Here is a 17084-nt window from a genome sequence, read left to right as displayed (position 1 = left end):
TGAGTGACTTGTTTACAAAAGAACAGAAATTAATTTTGTTGGTCTTCAATTTTGTAATCAAATTATTTTGTGAAATAGGAACTTTTAATAAGTTTATTTTATTATTTCATGCAAATCGAAAAACGAATAATGTGTAATTAATGTGGAGACGAGAAACCCACTCACATGCAAACACAGGAAAGCAACACAGCGTGTAAACATACCTGCTCTATCTATGCCATTGAACGCCATAAGATATGCCATTTACCAAACGTAATACTGTATTATTTTCCACTCAATATTAGTTGTCACACAGGCCATCACGTGCGATCTCTCACTGGCAATAATCTGCGGTGTTCCTTGGAATCTGAGTGACTACAAGTCTCCCCAGATATTTCCAATCCTATCTTCCTCTCAATAACCATCGTAGATGACTTTGTGTTATCACAACAACCACTTAACTTTGATTTCTCGCTGACAACCGTCATTGAAATTCCTTGTAGTTTGACTGACAAACGGCCTTCCCAAGACCCCAGTACTCTTTACACATTTTAATAGAGAACTAGTTAGTGCTCTCCCCTCACGCTCCTCCCAGACTCTTCACAATTCTCTTGTGTGGCACCATCACCACCATTTTTGGGGGGAGGGGGGCATAGTTAGCTTGACATTTTTCAGTTTTGGTTTTACTTGCTTCCCTGTTGTAGTATTCTTTCTAATTTTGTTTTATTTCTTTTGCAGTATTCAAATTACTGGTTAGTGTTGCAGTTTTATTACTTATTATTATTGATCTCTGGCAACATCGAGTATTTTATCTTGTATACAGAAGTATAACACAACCCAGTAAAGTTTTTAAACACACCTGCTTTACGTAGGATATTGAGCACATTTGGATTAACATATACCACTTACCAAATATAATACTGCATTATTATTTCATTGTTTCTGGGCAACATTGAGTTTCTTATCTAACATGATACTCTATAACAGCACACTTTGAAGTTCGTTCCCCATGAGCAATGCAGCATGTAAACATACTTGCTCAATCTATTGTATTAAGAACTTGTGCTGTAAAATGTAATATTGTATTATTATTAATCAATGTAGCCACACTTTGTGGACACCCTGTATATATATATATATATATATATATATATATAAAATTTAACTAAGTTTCTTGGATTTGCATTTTTGGATTTTACCGTCATTTGTACTTTACCTTTCATCCATTCACATGAAATCACTTTTTTCTTCACCCTATTCCCTCTGCTTCACTTTTTGTTATCAAGTAGGATCTTTGACTTACTTGTAGTTTCATCAAATACTTTTGCAAGCAAAATCCGATCCCGCATTTTGCTAAATCCTACCCTCTGATGAGAAGGAAAGTATTTATTCGAAACTCTGCGGATTAAGGACTATCCACTTATTTAGTGTTTCCTTTTCAAATTAAATATGTTTTTAATTCTTTTTTAAAGTGTTTTTTAACATGTTTTATTAACTATTTGCTCTTTATATATATATATATATATATATATATATATATATATATATATATATATATATATATATATATATAATGTGTGTGATATTAAAAACTCAGAGAGAGCCGTCTATAATTGCATACAATGAGTTCCTTTTTACCCGTTTTGGTGTATAAGGCAAAATGTCCGGAATGAGTATCATCAAGATTAGAATATCTTCCTGTCAATAACATAGGAGGGAAAAAAGGTGGAATTAAATTGGCTAGTTCGAATTAAATATCGATATGTCAGATGGGTTGCTATTTGAAAATCCAACAAAATAACTTTATATATTAGATTATATTTGAAGTTGATCTGTGAAAGAAATTGTGGAATTTTTAATAGATAAGTATATAAGATAAGTTTTGTCTTATGGCCTTTGAAGCTTATATATATAGGTCTATTTTGGGGCTAAATGATGGGGGGGGGGCAAATGGTGGACCTCGTCCTTTCTTTTTTTGCCTGGTGCAGAACTCAGATTTAAATATGTTAAGGTCTAAAATTGCACCGTTTGTTCATTTTTACCTGGATTTGACGTCCCCTGGAGACTTTTGTGACTAAATGAGTGGGGAGAGGGGAAATGCTGAACTTAGTCATTTGTTTTTTACACCTCGTTAACTGTGCACTCACGGGGGGGGGGGGCATGCATGCTTCACTTGTTCTTGACCCTTACATCAAATGGCTTCACACTTTGTTTGAAGCCATTTCCATAAAAAGTAAATGATACCACGTCATTATGGGAAACTTTAATAAGTTTAAGAAGATCGATCCCTAAAATACCGTAGCCATCATCTGCAGCATCTGTCATGGTTAATACAAAGTGCTCCCTTTAACATATCACTATTTACTTACTCTCCCAACGAGAGCAAAGTTAGACACAAGGTCAGTGTTTAATATGAGGAACATACAGCTCTCAAAAAGGGACATTCTGGATTTGAAAAAAAAAAAAAAATTGCCTCAACCTAGAAGTACTCCTTTTACACCGACCGAGGACCAAACAGATGCACAACTTTGATACTAGCCCGAAGGTCGAAAAGTATGAGCAGTGTCAAACTTATCCATATTGGGAGGATTCCATCTTTATTGGTTGAGCACCGTTTACTGAGTATCTTTTGTGTGTGTGTTAATGTATATATTTCATAGAATGTTTTTAGGTATATCTATAATTAAAGCACTCAATTGATCAACCCACCATGTGTCTTCTTTTCCATTCTCTCCCAAAAAGTGCCGACAGGGCAGCTGACGAGACTTCCATAGCTGACTGATCATCACACATCCCACCATTCCTAATTCTCAATTGGTCTACGAATGCTGTCCTCCAGAAATTGAGTGTCTCATCGGTATTTGACCAGCTTGTCACCCTCGGGCATCATCATCATCATCATCATCATCTGTAGTTTTTTTGTTTTTTTTTTCCATTGCTAGCTTCAACCTGTGTTTCCGCTTCTTGTGAAGTAGATTTTCAATCGGTCATCACCTTCAAAAGATTTAGCATCGAGTTAAAAAAAAAAAAAAAAGTTAACATTCGTCTACTTTTTGTTTTTTATTCTTAATCTTATTTGATTTAACGTCTGTTTTACGTGTTGGGTAGCTTTAAAAAATGAACTTCCAAACTAACCTATCTCTGGCCAGGTCTTTATTTATCCCTCTTTATATCATGTCCCTTTTCTTCTCATTGTCTTCCATGTTTTTCTCGGCCTTCCCTTGTGAACTGACCCTGCTACCTTAACTGTTCTACGTCTACTAATCCAAAAACTCTAATCCATATCTTCAAGGTGGCCATACCATAGAAGTTTATTCTTCTGCACACATCAATAATATCCAGTGTGTCTCAAAAAACATGTACTCACACTTCGAATGACAATAAAACCTTTATTTATGAACATAAAGTGTCATCGAATAGCTTCAAATGTATGGTATAAATACAATTAAAGAATCATATTCACAAATGATAACCGTTATTGTCCAGACCAGCCATTCTCAACCTTTCCCTCATTATTGACCCCTCGGCTTTATGTATTCCTCCATTTACCCCCTACTCTTATACAAAAAAAAAAAAATCATAGCCATATAAAAGTGACAGAAAAACAAAAAGGTGAAAAAGAAACGTTTTTTTATTGTTTAGGACTTTAGATTTTTTATAAAAATATTATTATACATTCGTATCATAAAAATAAAGAAAATCAAATTCTTTTCCAAATAAAAAATTCTTAAATTAATTTTTATTACGTTTCTTAGACATGACACAATCCGAAAAGAAATTATTATTTTTAAATTATCAGATACTTCAATTATTTAATCCCCCCCCCCCCCCCGACTATATCATTTTTTACCCCCTAGAGGTAAATTTACTTCTGGTTGAGAATCTCTGCTCTATACTGTTTTTCATATATATCATTTCTCTCTCTCTCTCTCTCTCTCTCTCTCTCTCTCTCTCTCTCTCTCTCTCTGCAATCTCTTATTGTTTAGAACTTGGTTTTAGGTCTTTAGGTTTTGTATAAATATAGTATTCTACATTTGTATCACAAAATTTTTTTAAAAATCAAACTTTTTCTAAATTGAAAATTATGAAATTAACTTTTATGTACGTTTCTTAGTCATTACACAATCTGAAAAAAAAAAAAGTTATTTTTAAATTATCTGGTACTTCACCTAGGCGTAAGTTTACCCTTGTTTGAAAATCTCTGCCCTGTACTTTTGCGATTTAATTTTCCTTTAAGATCATCAGAACTTAGTCTATCTTTAAGACTAACATTACACATCCATTATTTTTTCATATCATTTCTCTCTCTGCAATGCATATCCTCAACCCTCAACATCTTTATTCATCTCTCTTTCTCTCATCTCCATCCTCATTACTTCCTCCCATGGTTTCCTCGGCCTACTCTTGCCAACTGACCTTACTACTTCGACTGTTCTACATCTACTAACCAAAGCACTCTCATCCTTTTTTTTTTTTCAATGTGACCATACCAACAAAGTTTCCTGTTCTGCACACATTTCCCTATACAATTCAGATTTAATATTCTGATGTCCGCAGATCTAAACAGCCAGCTTTCATTACACACTCATCATCATGCTCATACCATTTCTTTCCATGCAACGCATATCCTCAACCCTTACTGACCAGGTTTAACTTCTATACATCATCACATTGTGTGCACATGCCTGATAGACTCATCCATTAGTTGACAGTGGTAACATTTATTTTGACCATTTTCATTATGCCTGCCTTGGGGCATACGGCATGAAACTGTATTCATTGATATATACACATAAAGAATTAGTTAACAATACCAAAGGCTTGAAATCAAAAAGGCTTTTTACCAAAATAAACTGATGTTATGGGCTAAGCACAAAAATAAAATGGGGTTCCTTATTTGGCACTCGTATTTTATACACTAGGAGGACATTTTTTTTTTTGTGTTTTAATTTTTGAAGAATTCCAAGGAGAGGCAATTCAGAGAGTTATTAAAGTTTTGCGTAATGTAATGGTAAAAACAAAACAAACACAAACTAAACCATTGTTTTTTTTTTGTTTTGTTTTTTACATAGGCATCACCGCATTATCAAGGCCAAGAGGCCACTCAAGGATAAGGGTTAAAGAGTGTACAGTAGAAATTGGACAATATAGTAATCATTAATGAAAATTCAGTAAATTTGATAACTTATATGGAACGGCTCATCAAGAACTTATTTACGTTAGACTTGAAGACAACCATATTGTAGTCAGCCGGAAAGCAGGAAAACGGAAGACAATTCCACAGGCGTGCAGTTCTAAGAAAGAAGCTTTGTTCATGGAATCTACGTTTAGGTTTAGACACAGATAAAGAGTGGGGGGGGGATTATTGATAGTGTTTTCAGCTAGACGAGTGTTTCTTGTGAAAGTTAGGCGAGAGGGGACCATAGACTGAAGCTCAGTCGAACACTTTCCACGAAAATAACAATACATCAGAGACAAACTCGCAACATCTCTTCTGTGAGATAGAGGCTGCAAGGAAGAGAAAAGGACATCTCCTATGAGGCTACGATTGTCTGCACATTTATTGAATTAAAATAAGTTTGTTTGTTTTTTAGATTTTATAAAATAATTAGAATTTCGAAATAAATTATAGCAAGATAATAATTTGACAAAGGGTTGATATGCCATAAGAGAAACAAAGCAACCAACAGCACACAAAATATTTAAGAACTTGGAGAAAGACCTGGCATTGCCTTCAGTTAAATAAAGAAAATGAGTGACATTTGTGCATTTTAGGTTTGGAGGACATTTGTAAGAATTTCACTCAAAACAAAGGGAGACAATTCAAGAAGTTTAAAAGTTTATAACTTTTAATGATTATTTTGATGTATTACAAAAGTTTACTTTTATAAAATTTGGGATTTTTTTTTTTAGGCTTACTTAGTGACCTCTTTCATTGATTTCAGAATTTTTCTTTTTTTTAGAGAGACTATTCTAAAAGGTTCATTTTTTTAAAAAAGTTATTCATTTTCAAAAATGTTTTTTAGTCATACATTTATATATATATATATATATATATATATATATATATATATATATATATATATTACACAAAAAATGCTTGCTATAATTTATTTCGAAATTCTAATTATTTTATAAAATCTAAAAAAAAAAAAAACTTATTTTATTTCAATAAATGTGCAGACACTGGTTTAGTTTGTGTTTGTTTTGTTTTTACCAATACGTTATGCAAAACTTTAATAACTCTCTGAATTGCCTCTACTTGGAATTCTTCAAAAATTAAAACACAAAAAAATGTCCTCCTAGTGTATAAAATACGAGTGCCAAATAAGGAACCCCATTTTATTTTTGTGCCTAGCCCATAAATAACATTATATGAACTTGTTTTACATTTTATTAAATTCAATTTTTGGAGTGGTGCTACACTCATCAGTAAGATTGTAAATACGTAAATTCATATTAAACAAAATTTGGGTAAATGCATGGTATTTAACGCTCTTGAGAATCAATGAGGACTCTTGTGCTTTTCTGTACCAAGCGTTGAATCTTAGGTACTTATCCAGTTTACAACCCAATCTCTGGCAACTTTACATCAGTATCTTCTGGCAGATTACATAAGCAAACCGAAAATGTGAAACCGATTATCTAATCAGCTGTCAGGAGACAAGTTTCGATTGAAAGCGTGAAATTCATTAAATCAAGAATTTTTTAAAAATCAAAAATGTCTTTCAACATACTATGTCAACGTGAAAATTCTCCCTTTTCTCCATGTTACGAATTGTTGAAATTCTTAGCGAATAAAGGGTGGGGTGCGGAGAGAAAAGTCGCTTTTAGGCTTGCAACGAAATGACGTCGTTGCTTACAAATAATCTTTCCTTATAATGGTAACAAGCCGGTAAGGTAGACGAATTTAATACGCGTGTCTTCTCTCCGAGAAAACCCAAGGAAGACTTTCAAAGAGAGACCGAGTACAACACATCTTATACCGTGGCTACCGAGAGTAAGAAGAAGGCCGATGCACATGACAGTGTAACGTCACTTCCTGATTAAGTTGTAGGTATAGACAGCTTCCGGTATTCAACCACGCGGTCACGCTAACAGGCAAAAAAATTATGGCTACCGATTGTCCATGGCTACCAATATGTGTTACCGATTGTCTATATATGTTCTACAGAGAAAGAACAATTCTACATTTGGATAATAATTATTATAATTGCACATTGGGAGAATTTTAATCTAACAAAATATAGTAAGTGAACTCGTTTTTGAACTTTAATTTATATCGGAGAAAGTCGAATATTAAATATTATTTTTTTTACTGCAAAACAAAAATTTTTTTATATATTTTTCAATTTATTCTTTTAATAATAAATAAAACTTTTCACTGAGTTTTTCAAAATATAATTAAGATTTTTCCCGACAGTGTTTTTTTTTTTACGATCGGTGGATTTTCAATATTTTAGCACCGGGCGTAATTTATTTCTTTGAAATATTTTTAAAACTTCAATTTTTTGTTTTTTATAACATTTTAACTGTAAATAATTTACATGACAGGTTTGTTTTACTATGCACATAGATTCGAAAAAGTTGTCAAAAAACAAATATATAACAAATAAAATATATCGATAAACATTGTATGATTTTTTAAGCGATTACACGTTTTAAAGGGAGTAAAACCACTAAAAACCTTTCCAGATAGGTAGAAGAGTAACTTATCTTGCCTTTGATAACATTTATTTGTTATATATTTATTTTTTGATAACTTTTTCGAATCTATGTGTATAGTAATACAAACCTAAAATTTAATTTAACTTGGAAATAATATTTAAAATACACATAGTACAATGCACAAGCACCCTTATTACTATCATAATAATAATAGTAATTAAAAAAACTGGTGTAGATGACATTGATTGGTGCCACTCCAACTAGTTATGAAGGGTTAGGGAGGATGGAAAGACCGAGGTGGGAGAGTACTAACCAAATCTCCACTGGAAGTGTGCAGTTCAAATCTGGTACCTTGGGGAGACATTTTGTCACCCAAACCCCAGGAACCACCATTGGCCGATGCCAACGAGAAATCAGTGACAACGGTTGTTGCGATAACATGCAATCATCTACACAAGTGGTCAAGGTGGAGAACACTGGAAATCTGGGGTGACTTTTTGTCACTTGGTCTCCAGGGAACACCACTAGTTACTGTCAGTAAGCGATCACAGATGATGACCTGTGAGATAACTAATATGCTACACATTTTGATGAAAAACATGGGGAAAAAATGGACATAGAAGAACAGAAAACAAAAACTTGAAATATAATTTCTGTATTTAAAGTAATAGTTATTTAAATATATCAACACATAATAGTCTTGTGGGCAAAATGCAGCTTCCCAATAAGGGACACTCTGGATAGGAACAAAAATAATCTCAGTCATGAAAGATTTCTCCTCTACCGACCGAGCTCACTTTTTTTTTCAACCATTCTTCTACATTTTTCCACTCCAACATGACTACTACATAAGACAGCTTCACATTTTTTTTTCAAAATACCTTTCCACGTCTGCATTCTTACGCTCACCATTTTTCAACCACTCTTCACTTGTTTAATCCTAATACCTATAAACACGACATATGGCAGAAATGAGAGATCGTCTCCAGTGCCCACACTAGTCTATATGAAACTATGAAACACAGGTGCAATTTCAGCTACCTTACTAAAGATTTTAAATCCGGTTATACTCAGCTAACGACTTCCTAACTTCCGGCGTGGCTGCTACCGGAAGCGGTGATAAAGTAAACCAGTTCCTTCACTTTTATTGTTCTTTAGTATTCCTAGTGTGAAGCGATTTATTTTAATAAAATATATTTAAAAAAAAAAAAAAGGATATTATTGAAAAATATACATTTTTTTTTTTTTTTACATGACAGTCACCACTTATCAAGGCCCGGAAGCCACTCGAGAATAAGAGGTATTGCGTGTAGAGTAATCAATGGGATTACAATTGACAAAGTTATGCAGATAAAAATAATACAATTTTTATTTGCACTTTTAATAACAAAATTAAAAATAAAAGTTTTTATTTTATTTGAAATTTTTTAAGAAATATGCTTATGAAATTATGAAAATACGTTTTTTATCTAAATTTTAAAAATAATTTTTTTTAATTTTTTTTTTCGAATTAATATAATAAATATGTTTCTGAAAGTATAAAAATAAAATTATTGAAGTCAAAATAAAAACTTTAAAATATAATATTCCCAAAATAGTTTTAAAAGATTTTTATAAGTGTTAATGATTCTTTTTAAAAAAATAAATAAATAAAACTAATTTCAGTAATTCTTAATTAAAATAAGACCGAAAAAAAAAACTTTTCGACTAAAACTAAAAAACTAAAAAAAAAAAAAAACGATCGGAAAAACGTAATAATAAAAAAAAAAAGTACAAGCACATAGCCGTGAGATAAAAAAAAAAAAAAAGCAAAGGAACTGATTTGCTTTGTCACCACTTCCGGTAGCAGCCACGCCGGAAGTTAGGAAGTCGTTAGCTGACTATAACCTAAAAACCTTCATATCCTCGAAGCATCTGTCGCCATTGTGTAATTCCCACCCACTTTTGTGCGATCAGCTAGTCTCAACATGGATATATGATGGCTATTATACATTATCACTTATCACTTACTCAGCATCCATTTATGTGGAGAGTGTTCGCTCCATAAATTGTGATCAGCCATTGCTGGCAAACGTTAAGATCCCTTGAATCAACTCGGGCAACCTTGGCTATAGGATACGCGTTCACAACGACTCAAATCCATTAATTTTCCCAATAATTTTGTTTGTATATTATTATTATTATTATTATTATTATCATCATCATTATTATTATTATTATTATTATCATCATTATTATTATTATTATTATTATTATTATTATTATTATTATTATTATTGGCTCACATGAAGCTTTCACACTAGTCATTAAAGATCTGATTGGAAAAACCTGTGGTGTTTCCTGGAAGCTGAGTGACAACAAGTCTCCTCAGACGTCCAGCAATCTCCACCTCCTTCGATAGCATTTGCAAATAAATTTCTGTTATCGCAACAGCCTCTCACCATTGATTTCTCGCTGGCAGCGGCCATTGGTCTGTACTGGAATTTGAATGGCACAACCTCTCAAAAGTCCCAGTTCTTGTTGTGCTTGTCCAGCCGAGATCTGGTCAGCATTTTCTCCTCGGTCTTTCCACCCTCCTTGACTCTTCTCAGCTATTTGGTATCACACTTTGGGGAGGGAGGGTGATGGGACAATGGAAGGGGATGTGTGATTGGGGTGTATTATTATTATTATTATTATTTATTGATGTTGTTCTTTCACAAGCAAAAGAAACCAACTCACTTTCAGTAATGACTCCTGTTGCTCTAAACTATTATCTGTTCTTACTTTCATTTTTTTTATATTTATTTGTTATATTTTCTTTTTCATTCTAAAACACTTAATTGTTCTCAGTCTTTCTCCCCCCACGCCAAGGAAATGCGAAAGAAAACATAAGAAAACCCACCACACACTAATACAAAAATCACAAAATACAATCCTTTTCTTTTTCTTCCAAGAATACCTAAAAACAGAAAAAAAGAATACAAAAAGATTTTGTTTTTCTAGCAGTACTGTTCCTACTCACTGTAAAATTTCCTTTTGAAAGTGATCTCATGTGTTGAGATTGTACACACACATACACAACCGGTCTGCAGGCTCAAGTACTGAGTGATGAATATAGACCTGTCCAAACTGACGCCACCAGAGGTGAATAGGTCAAGTCGTTGATCTCACAGATGCTGGGTTAAACACCTGCAAGAGAACAGGTCGATATAAACAAGTGAGATGAAAGAGTAGTCAGAGTGCAACAGTAGCCACAAGCACGTCTTTGCTCTGTGTCACTGAAATCTGCCCACCTCCTGCTCCGCTACTGTCTTCTGGCTGAAGTGTGCAATACAAAGCAAGAAATAAAAGAATATTTTATATTTTTCAAACAAACGATTTTGTTGTTGCAAATTTTTTTTTTTTTTTTTCTTGGCTGACGAGAAACTACTATTTGTTCAACCTGGCTACATCGTAGTGATATTTTCTGTGAGTAATGAATAGTTGTGCATAATAAACCATTCTAGGAGTAGCGCTTTTCTAGGAGTAATGTTCCCACTCACATTGTATCACTTTCTTCCAAGAGTAATGATTTCCAAGAATAATTGGTGGTTGTTGTGCTGTAAAAGAAAAAAAACTTTCTACCTAATATTGTTTTCTAATATTACTCTCAATGTAAAATTTCCGTTTTGGTGGTACTGTCTTCTAAGATTTCTAAGAGTAATATTTTCTGAGAATATAAAATAATTATTCTACTTGTAGGATTCTATTTGACAACTTTGTTCGACATTAAATAACTCGTAGGTGATTAATGTGCCGTAGACCAAACGAAACCTATTGTGTAAAATAGAATTAACTTACTATTTGTCCACTTGCAGGATCTGTGGAAATTCTACAGTGGATTCTTTCATATGTAATATATTAATGTTGGCAATCTGTTGATGTTCAACGTAAATAGAGACGCCCTGATATTATTGCAGCTCTTTTTAAAAATGCAAAAGTATTTATCTAAGCTAGCAGGGATGCCCTGCGTAGCCCGGTCATAAAATAGGCTAAAATATGATATTTTAATTCATGCAGATTTCGTATATATTAATATGGAGTCAATTTTCTATCGATTTTTATATATTAAAAATATTGTTATATATTATAAAGTTGTGATTTCAATATATATATATATATATATATATATATATATATATATATATCCCTAAGACTTGGGTGCATCAGCTTGAATCAAAACCGAAACCAAAACTTATGACAAATTCTTGGTTAAATTATTTATTACAAGAAATGAAAGGTCATAACAATTAAACGACAGTCACTTTTTTTTTTTTTTTTCACAGTGATCACCACTTATGAAGGCCCGGAAGCCACTCAGGGATAAGGGTTATTGCAAGTACATTACATTAGTGTGGAGATTTGATGAAGTGTTTACTTAAGGGGGCGGTTCATTAGGAATTTGTTAACATTGGACTTGAAGACATCCAAGTTGTAGTCCGGTGGGAAGCAGGCAGACAGAACAGAGTTCCACAGGCGTGCAGTTCTAAGAAAGAAGCTTTGTTCATGGAATCCGCGTTTTGATTTAGGCACAGAAAGAAAACAGATGTAAGCGTGACACACAAAATAACACACGTTATTATATTAATATATCGATGATATAGAAATATGATGAAACCGAACTATTTGTCATATTAAAACCAAAATAATCAAAAACAATAAAAAAAAATAACAAATATTAATTAACCCTTTATGATCTGAATTATGAAAAAAACTTTAAAAAGTATTACTTCAAGGTCAAGACCTAGCCAACAGTAAGTGTTAGATGGATAGATTTTGGCCCAGAAAACAACAGTTCTTTCCCCTTTGTCAGAAACATCGCTCATAGAATATGAGGATTACAGGAAAAAAAATAAGAGAAGCCAAATAAATAGCCGTTATAGAAAAATAGATAGCGCGCCCATTACGTAAAGTAGAAGCAGACCATTTTGACTTTACCGTTAGTGCAAGAGATGAGTCCAACTTTAACATTTATTCATTTAGATAACATTGGCAGGACCAAGATCACAGTGTAGTATCTGTTGTGATGCTACTCTTCACTTTTTCTGTCCTCGGTCGATGGAGAAATCCTTCATGACTGAGACAATTTTTATTTTTGTTCCTACCCAGTGCCCTTTTTTTGAGGAGCTGGATTTCCCCCACATTAGAAACCGACTTTGTGTATAACTCTGCCCTCGTGGGGAGGCAAGTAAATAGGAACCTTGACCCGACCAAGTACGGGTAATTCTTCTAGTTGATATTAGTTGATATCTGATATGTCTTCACGACGCCAGCTGTGTCCCCCATGTCTCCTTTTCTGTCAACATCGGTTCTCATCTACTTAAAACTGTCTCCTTGCCCGGCGCTTTTTTTTTTTAATTTCTTTTTCTTTATTTCTTTTTCTTTTTAATTGCGCACTGGTCGTCTTTCTATTTAAAATAAGTTTCTCCATCCTTAGTTTGTCAGTTCGTGTGTATGTGTGTGTGTGTGTGTGTGTGTGTGTGTGTGTGTGTGTGTGTGTGTGTGTGTGTGTGTGTGTGTGTGTGTGTGTGCGCGCACGCGCGTGTGTTCCTCTTTCTCTGTGTTGCGCTTGTCAGTTCATTCGTTTTCTTTTCCCCCTTTCTCTTTTCAGTTTCGTTTATCAGTAGTTCATCTCCCCCCTTCCACGTCCTCATCTTTCTCCCACACGCACACATTTCAATTGTCAGCTTTCTCTCTTTCTCCACGTTTCGCTATTCTGTACGTTTCTATGTTTGTTTCGCTTGTCAGTTCCTCTTCTCCATTTCACTTGTCAGTTCGTTTGTGTTTTTCTCCTCCGCCTTTCGCTCGTCGGTTCATTTTGCCATTCTTTCTCCATCTTCGATTTGCTAGTCAGTTCATCTCGCTTTCTCGCCCTCATACACACACACAAACATGAGGGTGACGAAACGTACTTTCCGTATAAATAATTGAATACGTTCAAAGTACTGCAAATCTATCTTATATATATATATATATATATATATATATATATATATATATATATATATATATATATAAAAGGCAATGTGTGTGTGTGTGTTCGACACGCGACGGATCCTGACCAGATCGATATCGTTTTGAAGCTCGGGGTCTTGGACAACAAATATTGAAAAATTGGACAAAAACATTAATTCCTTCACCCTCAACTGGACAGTTTTGTACAAGGAGGAGTCACTTTTCGCCGACATTTTTGCAAAGTCATCATATGTGCTTGCAATGACTAGCCTTAATTTAAACGGCAGCAAAGTCGTATATCATGGGGGTCGCCAGGGTTAAGCGGTTGGCCTTTTTTTTTTTTTGTCTTCTTTTCCTTCTTCGCATTACAGGTTCGAGCCTGCCTGCTTGCCTACTCCTTTTTTTTTTTTTTTTTGTTTATTTCGAGGCTTACGTAATGGGATTTTCCCCCCTTTTTAAACAAAAACTGAATTATTTACCGTTCACTTAAACTTTTTTTTTTCACACCTCTCTCTGCCCATGCAACGTCTATATTTTTTTCTGGTTGTATTGACGTCTTACTACACCACTTCTCCACACCTGGATAACGCCGGGTACCCCCGCTAGTAAAAATATAAAAACAAATAAAATGACGTACACACGAGAATGTAAAGAATATATATATGTGTGTGTGTGTGTACTAACAGGTCGTCCGGCGATGCCCGATCGTAAAATACACTTAAATATTATATTTTAATTCAGATTTCAGATTTATTATTCTACAACCAATTCTCCATCAATTATTACATTGCACTAACATACATAGTAGTGATTTCAAAAGTTTAAACAATAAAATAACTTGTCTGCCATCAGCTAGAATCGAAACCAAAACATGTAGCTCCGTTAACGTATGAACTAAATCCATACATATGAAAAAACTGCGGAAAATAGCGTTATTTAACCTATAACTTTTAATTAGCACATTCGCAAAAGAAAAACGGGTATCGTTGATTTACGCCAATGTTTTTTTTGTTTAGTTTTTTTTTTTCAATTTTTACACCTTTGCTCCTGACCACCAAATCGAAAGTGTGCTATAGGTTCAAATATCCTATATATCAATTTTCAACTCTGTAGACCAAATATTCAGAGAGTAGTTTGGTAGAGATTTTTTGCACACATACCGACAAGGTTGCTTATATATTTCAATATGCTAGAACGTTTTCATCTTAATTTTTACACAATTATGCAGGATGTAGGATTTATGAATAAATAGGATTCAGCGTAATAGTGAAATGAAGCCAATCGTCTAATAAGAAACCATAAAATGAATAAGTAATTAACGTTTTTTTTCAAAGGAATATGCAAATTAGTTAACATTCATTTAGTCGCTCGCATATCAATGACTGAGTATATTAAAAAGTTTTTTATAATAATTTTTAAATAGAAAAAGTAGGCTTTTAATATCAATGTAACTGCGACGAAAAAAACTCAACTTTATAGGTGTGTGTATATATATGTGTGTATATATATATGTGTGTGTGTGTATATATATATATATATGTGTGTGTGGGGGTACAGAAAAGCTTGGAGGAAGAATTTACTAATCAAGAAAAAGCAAGTTCCAAAACCAAATATAAATATAGTTATTTATATCTTAATCCCAACCAAATGAAAAAGCTCAATACATTCACTGACGATAGTAGAGCTTACGATAAATAATAATAAAAACAGTTGTAAAGTAGAAATTTACAAAAAGTTTTTACTATTCGGCAGAATACTCCAAAGTTTTGGAGTATTCTGCCGAATAATAAAAACTGTTTTCATGTTTGTTTTCGCACGCATTCAAAAATTGAATGCGTGCGAAAACAAACATGGCGACCAGTGAAAACAATGTGAAATACAGATCTGAATAATCTTAAAAATCAACTTTTTTAAAGCAAGTCTTTAGTGGATACTCTAGTGCACATTCATTGCTCTTAGATTGTAAATGTCAGGAGATGAAATTTGAAAAATGCATATTAAAAAAAAATTTGTAAAAAAATCGTCAGGACAAAACCGTTAGTGCTAGAATGTACGAATCGTTTTTTAATATAGATGTCCTTTATTTGTTTATTTTGTTTGCAATATTTTTTAACAAATCCAGTTATATCTACGAATTTTTTTTTTTTTTTTTTTTTTTTTTTTACTCTAACCGAAAGAAGCACTCGGTGTATCAGAATTTTTGTGGAATTGTTGACACCCCTAACACAAAACTGCGAATGAAATATTAAAAAACTCGTAATTTCTCTTTTAAAAGTGGGTTATTTTCTTTATGGAATATACTTCCAAAATAAACTACTAAAGTTGTTTAAAAAATAATAGAAATATTTTTTTTTTAAACAGTGTTTACAAAGTGCCTGCGCGCGTTCATGCAGCCATGTTTTTTTATGTAATGAAATAAATTGAATTTTACGAGTTAATTTTTTTTCAATTTTTAAACTTTAAAAATCTATCAAAATTTTTCTATTGGTTAAATTTTTATATTTTCAGGGTCAATGTGAAATTTTATGCTCTTTCCAATAAACCGAATATAATATTTTAGACAAACTTTTTTTTTTTAAATTCACCCCCCCCCCATTTTAAAATGTCTACAAATGTTTACAAATTCAAGATAAAAGATCAACAAATAAAATATTCTAATTTAAAACAATAAAAAAAGAAAGAAGTGTTTTTTGAAAATTTACCTGTAAAGTCCAAAGTGTAAAACTTTTTTTTTTTAAAACCACATTGATTTTTTTATTATTTTTTTTTAAGTGAAAGCTCATGTGATGCTTACATAGTCAAGTAAATATCGGATGCCGATGACAATTTTTTCTATTTCAGTCAATGTTTTCTTTTTTTAGATATTAAAAAAAAATTCACTCGATAAAGTAGAAATAAAATATATTATTTAAAAACCCATGTATTTCATTAAGAGAATAAAAGAAAATCGGTAGAGTGGGTTTGTTTTTAAACAGCAAAAACTATTAAGTGAATGTGTTCAGTTTTCAACTACAGTAGCCCAAAAATACTAATGTTGGTTTACAGCACGCAATAGAAAGAGACATTAATTGTGACGCTTAGATCCACCGAAGATTCAATGTGAAATAAAGCAGATATTTGTCTCCCTTTATTTCAACTGAAAAACATCTGATTGCGCGTTTTTTTTTAATACTTGCTTACAAAAAGTATGTTATTTAAAAAGGATGGAATATAAAATATAAATATCGATAAATTCTTAACAATGAAAATGGAAGTACTCATTGAATAGTACTTTTTAGAGGTAAGTGATTTTTTTGAATTTATATATATTTTTTATAATCGAAGTAAGTAAAATTTCGTTGATTTTCTTTAAATCATTTTAAAAGAAAACCGATTTTAAAAACAAATATTGCTATTAAACCTGTTTTTCTTTTTTTAATTTGGTATTTGCTCTTTTAATTGAAAAAAAAGAATTAGGGTTT

General features: G+C 32.7%; 1 protein-coding gene across 1 annotated transcript in view; it reads left to right on the top strand.

The window, feature by feature from the left end:
* LOC145241425 (LETM1 domain-containing protein 1-like) overlaps window positions 1–17084 on the top strand; it is a 415771-nt gene that overhangs the window by 129046 nt on the left and 269641 nt on the right. The gene's annotated exons all lie outside the window — the stretch shown is intronic.

Source organism: Euprymna scolopes, chromosome 20 (assembly GCF_053919585.1).
Source record: "Euprymna scolopes isolate OS-2025 chromosome 20, ASM5391958v1, whole genome shotgun sequence".
NCBI lineage: Eukaryota > Metazoa > Mollusca > Cephalopoda > Sepiida > Sepiolidae > Euprymna > Euprymna scolopes.
This window is presented reverse-complemented; position numbering and strand designations above follow the sequence as displayed.